The sequence below is a fragment of the Moschus berezovskii genome, chromosome 5 (genome assembly GCF_049115385.1).
Source record: "Moschus berezovskii isolate FMDL1 chromosome 5, NW_MosBer_1.0, whole genome shotgun sequence".
NCBI classification, from domain to species: domain Eukaryota; kingdom Metazoa; phylum Chordata; class Mammalia; order Artiodactyla; family Moschidae; genus Moschus; species Moschus berezovskii.
Window position 1 is genome coordinate 32,171,091 of NC_142464.1, and position 14,457 is coordinate 32,185,547.

The following is a 14,457-nucleotide window of genomic DNA, read 5'->3' on the forward strand; positions in this document are numbered from 1 at the left end:
TGGAAAAACAGACTGGTTCCAAATAGGAAAAGGAGTATGTCAAGGTTGTATATTGTCACCCTGCTTATTTAACTTATACGCAGAGTACATCATGAGGAACGCTGGGCTGGAAGAAGCACAAGCTGGAATCAAGATTGCTGGGAGAAATATCAATAACCTTAGATATGCAGATGACACCATCCTTATGGCAGAAAGTGAAGAGGAACTCAAAATCCTCTTGAGGAAAGTGAAAGAGGAGAGTGAAAAGGTTGGCTTGAAGCTCAACATTCAGAAAACAAAGATCATGGCATCTGGTCCCATCACTTCATGGGAAATAGATGGGGAAACAGTGGAAACAGTGTCAGACTTTATTTTTTTGGGCTCCAAAATCACTGCAGATGCTGATTGCAGCCATGAAATTAAAAGACTCTTACTCCTTGGAAGGAAAGTTATGACCAACCTTGATAGTATATTAAAAAGCAGAGACATTACTTTGCCAACAAATGTCCGTCTAGTCAAGGCTATGGTTTTTCCCATGGTCATGTATGGATGTGAGAGTTGGACTGTGAAGAAAGCTGATCGCCAAAAAATTGATGCTTTTGAACTGTGGTGCTGGAAAAGACTCTTGAGAGTCCCTTGGACTGCGAGGAGATCCAACCAGTCCATTCTAAAGGAGATCAATCCTGGGTGTTCATTGGAAGGACTGATGCTAAAGCTGAAACTCCAATACTTTGTCCACCTCATGTGATGAGTTGACTCACTGGAAAAGACTCTGATGCTAGGAAGGATTGGGGGCAGGAGGAGAGGGGGATGACAGAGAATGAGATGGCTGGATGGCATCACCGATTTGATGGACATGAGTTTGAGTGAACTCCGGGAGTTGGTGATGGACAGGGAGGCCTGGCGTGCTGTGATTCATGGGGTCGCAAAGAGTCGGACACGACTGAGCGACTGAACTGAACTGAACTGAACTGAACTATCCTTTTGAGGGCTCACTCCTCACTTGTAAAATAAGGATGGAACCACCTGCCCCATAGTTTCATTGTGAAGGTTAAATAAGACATTTGAAAAAGCACCCTCTCTTCTGGCCTAAGAGCCAATTGATAAGCTTTAATTTCCTTTGTCCTTCTCTAAAATAAATGTAAAAGTGAGTTTGACTTTGGAGTATAGTGTTTGTCCTGTTTATGATATAATAGGACTTAACTGTGTTACAGAAAGCATTCAAATGAGATCAGATATAACAAAAAGGTGACTGGAAATCAAATACCTCAGATCAACTTGCCTAAATAGAGGACTGAAGAATATAACAGTAAACAGGTATATTCTTCCGAAAAAGAGTAATCATCATTAAGGTTCATGGCATTTATGTGCCTAGAAGAATAGAGATTATGAGAAATGCTGTACTTTTTTTTCTGATCCTGTTGTACTAATAGAAGAAATTAGGTTCTCAAAGGGCTTCCTTGTTGGCTCAGCTGGTAAAGAATCCACCTGCAATGCAGGAGACCTGGGTTTGATCCCTAGGTTGGGAAGATGCCATGGGAGAAGGGCATGGCAACCCCCTCCAGTATTCTTGCCTGGAGAATCCCCATGGACAGAGGAGCCTGGCGGGCTACAGTTCATGGGGTCGCAAAGAGTCGTACACAACTGAGGAACCAAGCACAGCATCAGTCAGTTCAGTCGCTCAGTCTTGTCCGACTCTCTGAAACCCCATGGACTGCAGCAGGCCAGGCTTTACCATCCATCACCAACTCCCAGAGCTTGCTCAAACTTGTGCCCATCGAGTTAGTGGTGCCATCCAACCAGCATCAGTTCAGTTCAGTTCAGTCGCTCAGTCGTGTCCGACTTTTTGCAACCCCATGAATCACAGCACGCCAGGCCTCCCTGTCCATCACCAACTCCCGGAGTTCACTCAAACTCATGTCCATCGAGTCGGTGATGCCATCCAGCCATCTCATTCTCTGTCATCCCCCTCTCCTCCTGCCCCCAATCCTTCCTAGCATCAGAGTCTTTTCCAGTGAGTCAACTCATCACATGAGGTGGACAAAGTATTGGAGTTTCAGCTTTAGCATCAGTCCTTCCAATGAACACCCAGGATTGATCTCCTTTAAAATGGACTGGTTGGATCTCGTTTCCGTCCAAGGGACTCTCAAGAGTCTTCTCCAACACCACAGTTCAAAAGCATCAATTCTTCAGCGATCAGCTTTCTTCACAGTCCAACTCTCACATCCATACATGACCACGGGAAAAACCATAGCCTTGACTAGACGGACATTTGTTGGTAAGGTAATGTCTCTGCTTTTTAATATGCTATCTAGGTTGGTCATAGCTTTCCTTCCAAGGAGTAAACGTCTCCTAATTTCATGGCATAATTTCTCAAAGAGTGGCAATTTGGAAAAGGAAATGAGAGAGGGGAAAAACTTATTGTAAATTAAGAAAAATGTTGGAACAAGAAGGTATGAAAATATGAGAGGGAACATAACAAAATACTCAAAAGGATGGATTTTGTAGTCTGAATATTAGCTCATCTCTTATTAACTGCGTGGCCTTAGGCAAGTCACAGCCTCTCTGTGCCTCAGTTTCCTCTTTCCTCCATCCTCATTTCCATCTTTAAAAATGTGTATAATAATATTAGATATTTCATCAAATGTTTCTGTATAGTAATTGAGTTAGCTTAATATATATAAAATATCTAGAACAGTGCCTAGAACATCATACATACTGTGATGACATGCACATGTGGTCAGTCATGTCCGACTCTTTGTGGCCCGATGCACTGTAGCTCCTCTGTCCATTGAATTTTCCAGGCAAGAATACTGGAGTGGGTTGTCAGAGTCTCCTCTAGGGGATCTTCCTAACTCAGGGATCAAACCCACGTCACTTGTATCTCCTGCATTGGCAGGCAGATCCTTTACCACTGCACCATCTGGAAAGAGATATATACACACTATATAGGCTATTACTATAAGAGATAAGGTCAATGGAGAGAATTCTGAATTAGTTTTTCTAAATATCAGAGACTGATGCTTTAAAACATGACAAAATTTCCTCAAGTAAAAGAATCAGTAGTGACCCTTTGGTGCAGAAAATTCCAAAAACAAATATTTCCCCAACTTCCAAACACAGAAGTGAAAAAATAGAAAAAGTCTGAAGAGCAAGTCAAAGATAACCGTGGGGACCTAACAGAGCTGTTAAAAGAAGCAAATGGTCTCTGCCCCTCGGTGCCACACCCATTATCCTCAGAATGCAGACTGAATGTGTGACTTGCTTCAAACAATAGAATATGGCAAAGGTGATAGGATGTCACCCCTTTGATTAGGTTGCACTATGTGGTGAAAGTCATGTGATCGTGTTGCATCCTTTAAGACTCCTGTTTGGCAGACTTGAGCTAGAGACTCTCCTGCTTACAGAAGTAAGTGGCCTTGTTGGAGAAGCCATGAGTCAAGGAACTGACATCTTAGACCTGAAGGCAGACTCCAGTCAACAGCCAGTAAGACGCTGAGGTCCACAGTCCTGCTGCTGCAAGGAAAAAACTTCTTCCAACAAACTAAAGGAGTTTGGAAGCAGATTCTTCCCCTAAATGAAAACGCAGCTCAGTGGATGCCCTGACTGCAGCCTGGTGAGGACTTGAGCAGAGGTTCCGGGCTAAGCTCTTCCTGGACTCCTAACCCACGGAAGCTGTGAGATAATACACACATGCTGTTCTAAGCCACTAAGTTTGTGTGATTTGTTACATGGCAACAGAAAATTAGTACAGATGACCTGTTCTCACTCTACGTATGAGGAAAGTGGAATCTAAGAAGTCAGTAACCTGTTCAAGACCTCACTGGTAGAAAGTGGTAAAGTGTGGGTTCAAGTGTATGACTGTGTGCTTAACCACTATGCTCTCCTGCCTCCCAAAGCAAAGGGTCCCGGGAATAAAGGAGTTTTAAGTCATTAAAGCTGTACAAGTGGAGGATGATTTAGAGAATATTGATATGCCATTCAGAGGAGGTAAAGGCAACAGAAGAAATTCAGAAATCAAAGCCTGAGGAAAAAATCCTGGGGAAGAAAGAGACTGATCAGAAGAGTTTTCAGGAAACAAGGTAAAGTTGGTCATGTTATCCCTGGAGGCACAGCTCTCTCCCAGTGGCCAAGTTTGACTGGGTTGTAAGGACCACGATCTATGGAGGGCATCTTATTTTGACCCCACAGTAGAGGACAGCTGGTGGCTCACGTACCCATGTGTAGGTTACCAGATGATGGTACTTTTTCATTTCTAAAGCAACAAATGACAACAAAGAAAGCAAGTTTTTAAAGTTCCTCACAATGGTGTGTGTTAATCTAGGAGCTCTGCTGACAGAGGAAGGAACTTCCATGAAAGGATCCTAGGAGATGAAAGAAAGACAAGGGTGAAAGTCCCTGAAGAGAAAATCAGGGAAATGTATCATAGAAAAAGCATTAGGATCCCAGCTATCATGACATTTTACTAAGAATCCTTTCTTGACCACTTTAAGTAGGTCTGCTTTCCTTCTCCTCAATGATCCTTCATTATTTCCTTCCAGGCACTTAACCCAATTGCAAGAACATTTGTTTACTTCCTCCAGCTCCCTATGGGCTGGGATGATGTCTATTTTGTTCCTCATTGGATACACAGAGATAACACACCTGTGCCTGGCACATACTAAGCTCAACAAACAGTATTTGTCAGATGAATGAATGAAAGGAGATTCAAATACCTGTTTTATATGATATAACGAAGAGTCTTAGAAGGGAGTGGACTTGAGGATGAGGCATGAGCTCAGGAAATAGATGGGTTCAGACAGCATAAATACATGGAAAACTCACATACCTGTCTGCTGGCTTCAGGCAACGAGGCCTTCAGGGCCAATAGCACACTCTCACCAAAAAATGGAGGGGGCTGGGGGAAAGATGACCATGCAAGGTCTGAATTCTGGGGATAAAAGTTGGTTAGATGTGAGCAAACTGAAGGAGGAAAGGACACACACAGAATCACATTTGCAAGAATGAGGTTGTAAATTTAGTGGAAATACCTAAGTCAGAGATTTGTAAAGATCCAGAAGAGCCAACTGGAAGAACGGCACAACACTTTCCACATGAACTAAAAGAGAAAGGAAAATAATGGAAACTTGAGGACACTGTGGCTATAGGAAATGGTTATTATACACCTATGGACAGTTCTTGGTAATTGGGAAATGCACAAATATTGTCATTTAATAAAATTTTTGGTATTACAGTTTTCATATTTAAATCTGTAATTATAGTGTAATTTAATTCAAATTTAAATACAAGTTACATATTTAAATCTGTGTAAAGATGTATGTGAGAAGGCAATGGCAACCCACTCCAGTGTCCTTGCCTGGAGAATCCCAGGGACGGAGGAGCCTGGTGGGCTATCATCTGTGGGGTTGCACAGAGTCAGACACGACTGAAGCAACTTAGCAGCAGCAGCAGCAAAGATGTATGTAGAATAACTTAAAGAACAGAAATGTAAGCGATCTTTTTTTCTTTTAAATCCAAGTAGCACAAAAAAAACCTGTCATTAATGCGAGCACCCCCAGAAGGAGATGAAATGCCCTTGCCGGCCGAGCAGCCTTTAGGCATGGATTATCTTTCTCACAGAAATACTCCAAGTGAAGCAACAAGGTACTCAGGAAAGGAGGGGCTCTGTAGAAGCAGAATATGATAAAATGAAGTGCCAGTTGTCAACACATTGCTTCCCTTTTTCCTGAATCCTGCTTCTAATATTTTTCTTTTTTTTTCTGAACAGATTTTTATACATGCATGTTCAGTTCTTTTTCAGATATACTCCGTAACTATCCGAGTCAGTATTTATGAAGCTCTTAAAACAGTTCCTGGCACATAGTAAACAACCCCATAAATAGTTAATGAATAAATGCATGATACTAAAATGTCGACTCTCAAGGTCTGAATTTAACCCTCCATATGCTTTTCTTCATTATATTTGAAATCTGCCTGGCTAATGATATGAAATAGAACTCATGGTTTACAAAACCAGTGAAGATGGGTATGTTAAGGGGGTTGGTACACTTACAAAAAGAGCTAAATGCCTTGTTTTTCATAATGATCTTTATGCCATGCTCCTTCACATTCTCTTCTCCACTTGGTGTGATCTATTAAGGTCTTAACTAAACACAATGGGAATTTTATTCTGAGACTTTTAAACATCTCGGTGCTTATATATCTACAAAAGTAACTATTTTCTTTTCATTTGTGACAGATAACTTCCCCCTCCTCATCCTTAAAAGAAGCCTCATAATAAAGTTACCATTCACGTATCTATATTTGCTTCATTGTTCTAGAAATACAGGATACAAATGGAAGAAAATGGAGTCTGTTTTTCAATATTGCTTTGTCAGTGGATGACCCGAGACCAAATTCAGGTCCCTTCAACTCCAGATCTCTAAATGACTCCATTAAAATCCTTCTGGTGAGCTGCGGGAAGCTCAGCTTTCCTTCTCAGCTGGTGCTGCCTGAACCACATTCAGACTCTGCAGCCTGGGCCTCTCACCCTGTGCTCCTCCTCTTCCCAAATGCAGAAGAGCTGGACCGAAGGAGGAGGAGGGATGCAGAGGCAGGACCTCCCGCCCGCCCCTATTTGGATGGCAAGTCCTCCCCTGCCTCTCTCCTCACATCTCCATCTCTGAAGGTTCTGCACCCTTATCCCTTAGTTTGTCTCTGGATGCCTGAAAGGTAGGAGGTGAGGGAAAGGGTGAAAGCGGCGGGGAGGAGGGATGGGGACCCAGGCACGTCCTGAGGTATAAGGAGAGTGCATAAATGTGCAGGTGTCCCACCTCTGTGAATCAATCATAGCGACTCTATCTTGGAAAACCATGTTACTTACTGTGTGGGACTTCCCTGTAACTTAGACAGTAGAGTCTACCTGCAATGCAGGAGACCTGGGTTTGATCCCTGGGTCAGGAAGATTCCCTGGAGGAGGGTATGGCCATCCACTCCAGTATTCTTGCCTGGAGAATCCTATGGACAGAGGAGCCTGGTGGGCTACAGTCCATGGGGTCACAGAGTCAGACCCAACTTAGCAACTAACATTAATACTACTACTTACTGTAGGTGGCGCAAGTGGTAAAGAACCTACCTGCTGATGCAGGAGACAAAAGAGATGTGGGTTTGATCCCCTGTAGGCGGGATGATCCCCTGGAGAAGTGAATGGCAATCCGCTCCATTATTCTTGCCTGGAGAATCCAATGGATAGAGAAGCCTGGTGGGCTACAGTCCATGGGGTCTCAAAGAGTCAGACAGGACTGAAGCAATTTAGCATGCAGGCTCTTCATTTACTGTAGGAAAAAATTTACACAGTACTCACATTTTAACATAAAGTTGGTCATTGAATTAAGGAAAAACAATTAGTAATATAGGACAAAGGGAATTTATTTCAGAGATAATAACAACAAAATGCTAAAAACTGTATTTTATTCAACAGTGAGTGAAAGAAGTTCAGAGCTATTTGCTGTTTCCATTATTGTTGTTTAGAATTATTATCATTTGGAATTACTGTGGCAATGTATCCAGTTCATTCTTTGGCAAGTTGATTGCTAATTCTCCTTTAAATCGATTGCTTTTCTCTTTTTAAAAGATGATGCATGCTGTATCTCAAGATTTGGATTCTAGCCTAAGCAGCTTTTCCAGTGTCATTTAAATTCTCCGGATTTCAGCTTTCTCATTTGTGAAATAAAAAGTTTAGTCTAGATCAGAGACCCTGGAGAAGGAAATGGCAATCCACTGCAGTATTCTTCCCTGGAGAATCCCATGGAAAGAGGAACCTGGCTGGCTACAGCCCATGGGGTCGCAAAGAGTTGGATATGACTGAATACTAAACAACTGGATTAGAGTTGAGCCAGCTTCTGTGAAGGACCAGATATGAAATATTTTCTCTCTGTTGTCTCCATAATCCATGTCACAGCTTAACTCTACTGCTATAGCTTGAATGCAGACAATGAGTGTGTGGAGCTATACTCCAATATAACTTTATCCAAAAGCAGGTGGTGGGGCAGGATACGACCCACAGGAGGTATTTTTTGACCACTGGTCCAGATCAATCATTTTCCAAGTGTTCCTCAGAGATTTCTGGGGCCATCTCAAGGAAGGAAAAAGAAGTGGGAAGCTTGAGCAAGTGAGATTCTGCAGCTTTCACCCCCATTTAAGCCAGAGCAACTCTTTCTCATATGTTGGACTTCCAATTAAGATTATTTTTAAAGCCTCCTCAGTTAAAAAGCATTTAAAGAAAACGTAAGATCTCTATAGTCCCAGGAAAACTGCATGCTTCTAAGTAGTGTCAACCTCTCTCCTGTTCTGAATCCCCCTGCCTTATCTGACACCCCAATCCCTGATGATCTGACAATTTCCAGATCTCCAATTCCAAATCAGAATCCTTCCTGGATTACACTCCTGTACTCAATTTCCTATCTCAAGCACCTCATAACCCAAATATCCAAAACCCATTGTTTTCACCCCAGACCTGCCCCTTTTCTCTCTCTCTCTTTTTTTTCTGTATGGGTTAATGGCTCCAAGAGGCTTCCCTGGTGGCTCAGATGGTAAAGAATCTGTCTGCATTGCAGGAGACCCAGGTTCAATCCCTTCCAGCATTGGAAAAGACCCCAGTGCTGGGAAAGATTGAGGGCAGGATGAGATGGTTGGATGGCATCACCAACTCAATGGACATGAGTTTGAACAAACTTCAGGAGATAGTGAAGGACAGGGAAGCCAGGTGTGTTGCAGTCCATGGGGTCACAAAGAGTTGGATACAACTTAGTGGCTGAACATTAACACCAATGGCTCCAAATTCCCTCCCATGAAGCAAACCAGAAACCTGGAACTTTCTTCTCTCTCGTCTTCCCCACTGAAAGTTAGTCACTGACCCCCAAAAGATTTTCTCCTGGGATTACATGCTTGCTTCTCTGCACTAGTACCTCAGTCTTAGCCAAGACCTCTGCTATCTGTTATCTAGGCAATGACCAGATGGGAGAAAATAAGAGAAGCTGGGGTTGAGGGGTAACGTGGTCCTGGCCACCCTCTTCATCTGTGAGAATAGTCTGTCTAAAATCTTAGCTGGAAACTCACCTAGTTACAATTCTTCAGCCAAGATAAAACACAAATTCTTCCACCTGGAATTAATACAAAGTTGTCTGAAATTGACTTTCCACATCGTTGGTGGAACCATATGAAATTGTCATTTCTGTAGACCAAAATGCTTGACTCTAGCAACGTTTTATGATTAGTCTAAAACTTCTCTGTCCTCACCTGCTGTCATTCCCTCATGTCTGACTTTTTGAGATCCCATGAAATATAACCTGCCAGGCTCCTCTGTCCATGAAACTCTCCAAGCAGGAATACCGGAGTGGGTTGCTGTGTGCTTCTCCAGGGGATCTTCCCGAACCAGGGATTGAACTTGAGTCTCCTGCATTGCAAGCAGATTCTTTACCCTCTGAGCCATCTGGGAAGCCCGACTCACATGTCACACATGGGTAAATTACTTTGCTGGAATGTAGATGTCCACCCTCTCCTCTGGCCAGGTCAATTTCTACACATCTTTCACATTTTAGGTCTGGTGAACACTTCCTCCAGATATCTCTAAACTGTTCACTTCAGTCGCTCAGTCGTGTCTGACTCTTTGCAACCCCATGGACTGCAGCACATCAGGCTTCCCTGTCCATCACCAACTCCCCGAACTTGCTCAAACTCGTGTCCATCAAATTGGTGATGCCACCCAACCATCCCATCCTCTGTTGTCCCCTTCTCCTCCTGTCTTCAATCTTTCCCAGCATCAGGGTCTTCTCCAATGAGTCAGTTCTTCGCATCAGGTAGACAAAGTATTAGAGCTTCAGCTTCAACATCAGTCCTTCCAATGAATATGCAGGACTGATTTCCTTTAGGATGGACTGGTTTGATCTCCTTGCAGCCCAAGGGACTCTCAAGAGTCTTCTCCAACACCACAGTTCAAAAGCGTCAGTTCTTTAGCACTCAGCTTTCTTTATGGTCCAACTCTCACATCTATATATGACTACTGGAAAAACCATAGGTTTGACTAGACAGACCTTTATCAGCAAAGTAATGTCTCTGCTTTCTAATATGCTGTCTAGGTTGGTCACAGCTTTTTTTCCAAGGAGCAAATGTCTTTTAATTTCATGGCTGCAATCATCATCTGCAGTGATTTTGGAGCCCAAGAAAATAAAATCTGTCACTGTTTCCCTATCTATTTGCCATGAAGTGATGGGACTGGATGCCATAATCTTCATTTTATGAATGTTGAGTTTTAAGCCAGCTTTTTCACTCTCTTGTCTTGTTCCCTTTCTGAGTTCCCATGGCAACCAGTGTGAGACATCCAGCTGAAATGATGTGGCTGCCCTAGGAGACTTTCAAGTCTCCTGCTCTCTTTGAGAGCATCTTTGTCTCCCCTCTGCCTGGCTCAGCACATTCCACTTGTTGAACTGAGTGCAATGGAACAAAACTAACAGGTCCTTAACAAGTAATGATAACTTACCAATTAAGCCAACTTTGGATTTTAATGTTGTGTTTGAGTTTCAGAAGACTTTGGGGATTTCAGCCTGGCCAGTGTCTTCATATGCTAATAAATGTGATTTGAGACTGACTCATTAAATGAAAAGATATTTTTGAGACTTGGAGGAAACAATAAGCCAAAGGCTTGTACTTTTAGTCACAATATTTATATCACAGTAGATGATTTGAATAAAGGACTTCTGGAATTGTATTATGGAAGAAAAGCATTTTTATGGTATAAATAATGCAAACTTTCATTTCCAAGTTCTCTGAATGGGCAAAATTGCTTTTTCCTGAATCTCTGTACATCAGATATGCATAGATTAAGATGAGATATTGCAGCCCCCTTTTCCTAAGGAAAAAAAAAACTTCTAAGAAGAGATTGTAGGCAAATAGTAACGTTTATTTAGATCAAAAATGATTTTCTGTTATCATTACAGCAATCCAGCTGTGAAACTGTAAGTGGTGTGGGCACAGACATATATATTGGTCTGTTGCGGGAGATAAGTAATATTTTACTCACCCCAGGATAGAATGTTCCCCAGTAGAGCTCTCCTGCCTGGAAGAGAAGTAGACAACAATCTAGCCTGCAGACATGTCTGCCCATCTGTCAGATAGTTGTGTAGGGTTCCTGAAGAGGACAGTCCAGAGACCAACGGAGCCTTTCACCCATGCACTCATCATGGGGCCAGGACCTGTCACACTGTAGGCTAGAAACAGGTGCCAGCTCCATAAATTCAAAGAACTGCGGTGAAACAACAACAACAAGAGCAGGCTTAAACAGGGGGCAAATATTGAACACCTCTCCTAGATCCTGTACGGGATGGACCACTTGCCCAGAGAAAGCCTCACTGTGATCTCACCTTTCCTTGAAATGTCCATCCTGAGTGGTAAGCCATCTTGCTCACCTAGGTGTGTCTGGAGCCTTGTCTCCAGCACAGCACCGGCCACAGCAGTTGGTAAGGGTTTCTCACTAGTTAAAAGGGCACAGGAAGAAGAGGGAATGAAGAAGTGAGGCCCTGTGCACAAGCAGCATAAGAATACCCAGGCTGCAACATATTCTGCGCTCAGAGGGGCTTTGTGCCTGGATACTGAAGCCACCTCTGTGGAGGATGCTTATAGGATCCATGGCCCTTACCGCCATCAGGGGAAAGTCTAAATATAGTTGATGCTATATTTTCTCCTCTTCCTTCCCCTCCTTCGCTGTTGCTTGTGTGTGGCTCAGCAGAGGAAACAGGATGACCCTTCTAAATTCAGCTTCATGGAGTTTGATTTTAATTCCATGCCAGGTTCCATATCTATAGTGATCCCATATACACCCTCATTTTCCTTCACCCCAAGTTCCTTGGTGAAGGAAAGTGGTGGCTAAGCAGTAAAGAATCCTCCTGCAATGGATGAGACTTGGGAGAGACTGGTTTGGTCCGTGGGTTGGGAAGATCCCCTGGAAGAGAAAATGGCAACCCACTACAGTATTCTAGCCTGGAGAATCCCATGGATAGAGGAACCTGGCAGGATACAGTCCATAGAGTCACACGTGACTGAGCAACGGAGCACGCATGCACGCAAATCTTCCTTCAGTGTTTGGTTGATCTATCTCCTGTCTTCTTTTCTGGCTCTATACTCATTATCCATGCAATGACCTCTAACAGCTTCCTCTAGGCCTGGACCAGGAGTGGCTTTCTAGTTTTTCATACAATGCCTTTTCTAATGATGGTAGTGGTGATGTTGATAATGATGATCTGCTTTGTTTAGCCACTGCTTACTGAACATCTATTCTATGCCATTTACACATTATTTACTCATTATCTGATTTTTATTATCTGGACATCTTATTTAATAGGTGTGACCATCTCCACCTTTTAGATGAGGAAGCTGATGATGAGAGAGATTTGATCACTTCCGGTCATCTTATCATCAGTAACTAGCAAAGCTGCATTATGGTTCATGCTCTGTGTGACCTCAAAGCTCAGGCTACTTCTACTTGACAGTTTTCATGGCAAATGGTGACATGTGATTCTCCACTGTCAACTTTTAGTTCCTCTTACATCTGAGTTGGCTTCATGGACTTTTGTTATCTGCTCTTAACACAATAAATGGAGAAGGAAACAGCAACCCACTCCAGTATTCTTGCCTGGAAAATTCCATGGACAGAGGAGCCTGGCAGGCTACAGTCCATGTTGTCACAAAGGGTTGGACACGACTGAGTGACTAACCAACAACAACACACGCACACAAAAAAAGAGGTAATACTTGAGTCTACATAGATTTTTCATGGGGTGCCAATGTGCCCAGGTGCTGACTTATAGGAGCACAGGTGTTCTTAGAGCATCATTGGTCTGTAGAGGCTAGGATTGGGAAGAAGAGTCCTCTGAGAACGAGGATCCCAGGGGCCAAAGGCTATGTAGTCACTGGCAATGGAAGACTTTATCCAAAAAGTCAGGTAAGACTCGTTGCACCTCAGGGATCAAGGAACACATGAGACGAACCACTCTGCAGCAGAGCATGGCAAGATCTGGAGAATTCTGCACGGATTCATGTCTTACCCATCAGCCCTTCAACCGTGTGATCATGTGAGCCAGAGTGCCCTCTCATAAATGTGAGACTATCTTGTAAATGACCAAAGAGAAGAAAAGACACTAGAGAAACTAAGCAATCCTAATTACGAAATCAACTCAGACTCATTAGAGAAAAAATTTACAGATAATCTGGACAAAAAGAAGAAAACAACAAAATCCACAATCCCCAGTCAAATGGAAAGAACAGCTTTTAACGTCTTGCAGCAGATAATTTTTTGTCAAAATATTTTGCCCCTTTTTATTGTTTATCTTCTTTATTATTGGCGCATAACTGCTTTACAGTGTTGTACTAACTTATGCTGCACAACGAAGTGGTGTCGTGTGCATCCGTCTCTACCTTCTGAATGCTCCCTTTCTCTCCCTCGCGATCTTTTCTGTGGTTCTGCTGTTCACTACCCCCGTGACCTTGAGAACATTCATCCTTTGTAAAGTGAAAGTGACAGTAGTATCTACTTGATAAAACTGTTTTAAATACAGTTTTCTGTTTTAAATACAAATACAAAACTTTTTAAAAACAGTTTAAATACAAAACTTTTAAATACAGAAGATGCATGGAAATGTTGGTATATGTAAACACTGAACCCATTTTAGCTGTTGAGTGTTTCTTTAATAGTATGTAACATATAGTATTTTTAAAGTTAAGTATGTATAGTGAACATCTTTTAATTTCAGTGATACTTTTTCTATGACTTCCCTCTGAAGAGTTGGATAATACTCAAGCATATGGCTGGGCTATAATTGATTTAACCAATCCTCTATTGTTGGGCATTTAGGTTATTTCTGACTCTTCATGCTTACAAATAGTTCTCCCACAAATATTCTTAGAGGTATGTGTTTAGAACAAAGCTTTAACTGTTTCTTTAGGTTAAATTTCCAGAAGTGAAGTTTCTTGGTTGAATCACAGGCATATTTTAAAACTTTGAGTACCTATTTTCATATTACTTTCCAATAAGGCTAAACTCAAAATTGAGATACCTTCTAACAAATTCAGCAAAATATATCTGAGTATGTATTATTTTTCCTCCTTGACAATGTTAAATGTGATTCAAGACAAGACAAAGTTCTGCTGTAAATCAAAGAAAACTCCCCATGGAATAAGAGGTCTGACATTTATCTTCCCAGATACAGTGAAATCTGTGAAAAGGGGGGACAAAGGGTCTCACCTACATCATTTCTTTACAAATGCCACAGACACACCTGTCTTTTCTTTGTAAATCGTTTGGTGAAGGTTCTTGTTTGAAACATGCCTGCAAGTTTTAATACCTGCTGCTGCTGCTGCTAAGTCACTTCAGTCGTGTCCGACTCTGTGTGACCCCACAGACGGAAGCCCACCAGGCTCCCCCGTCCCTGGGATTCTCCAGGCAAGAAC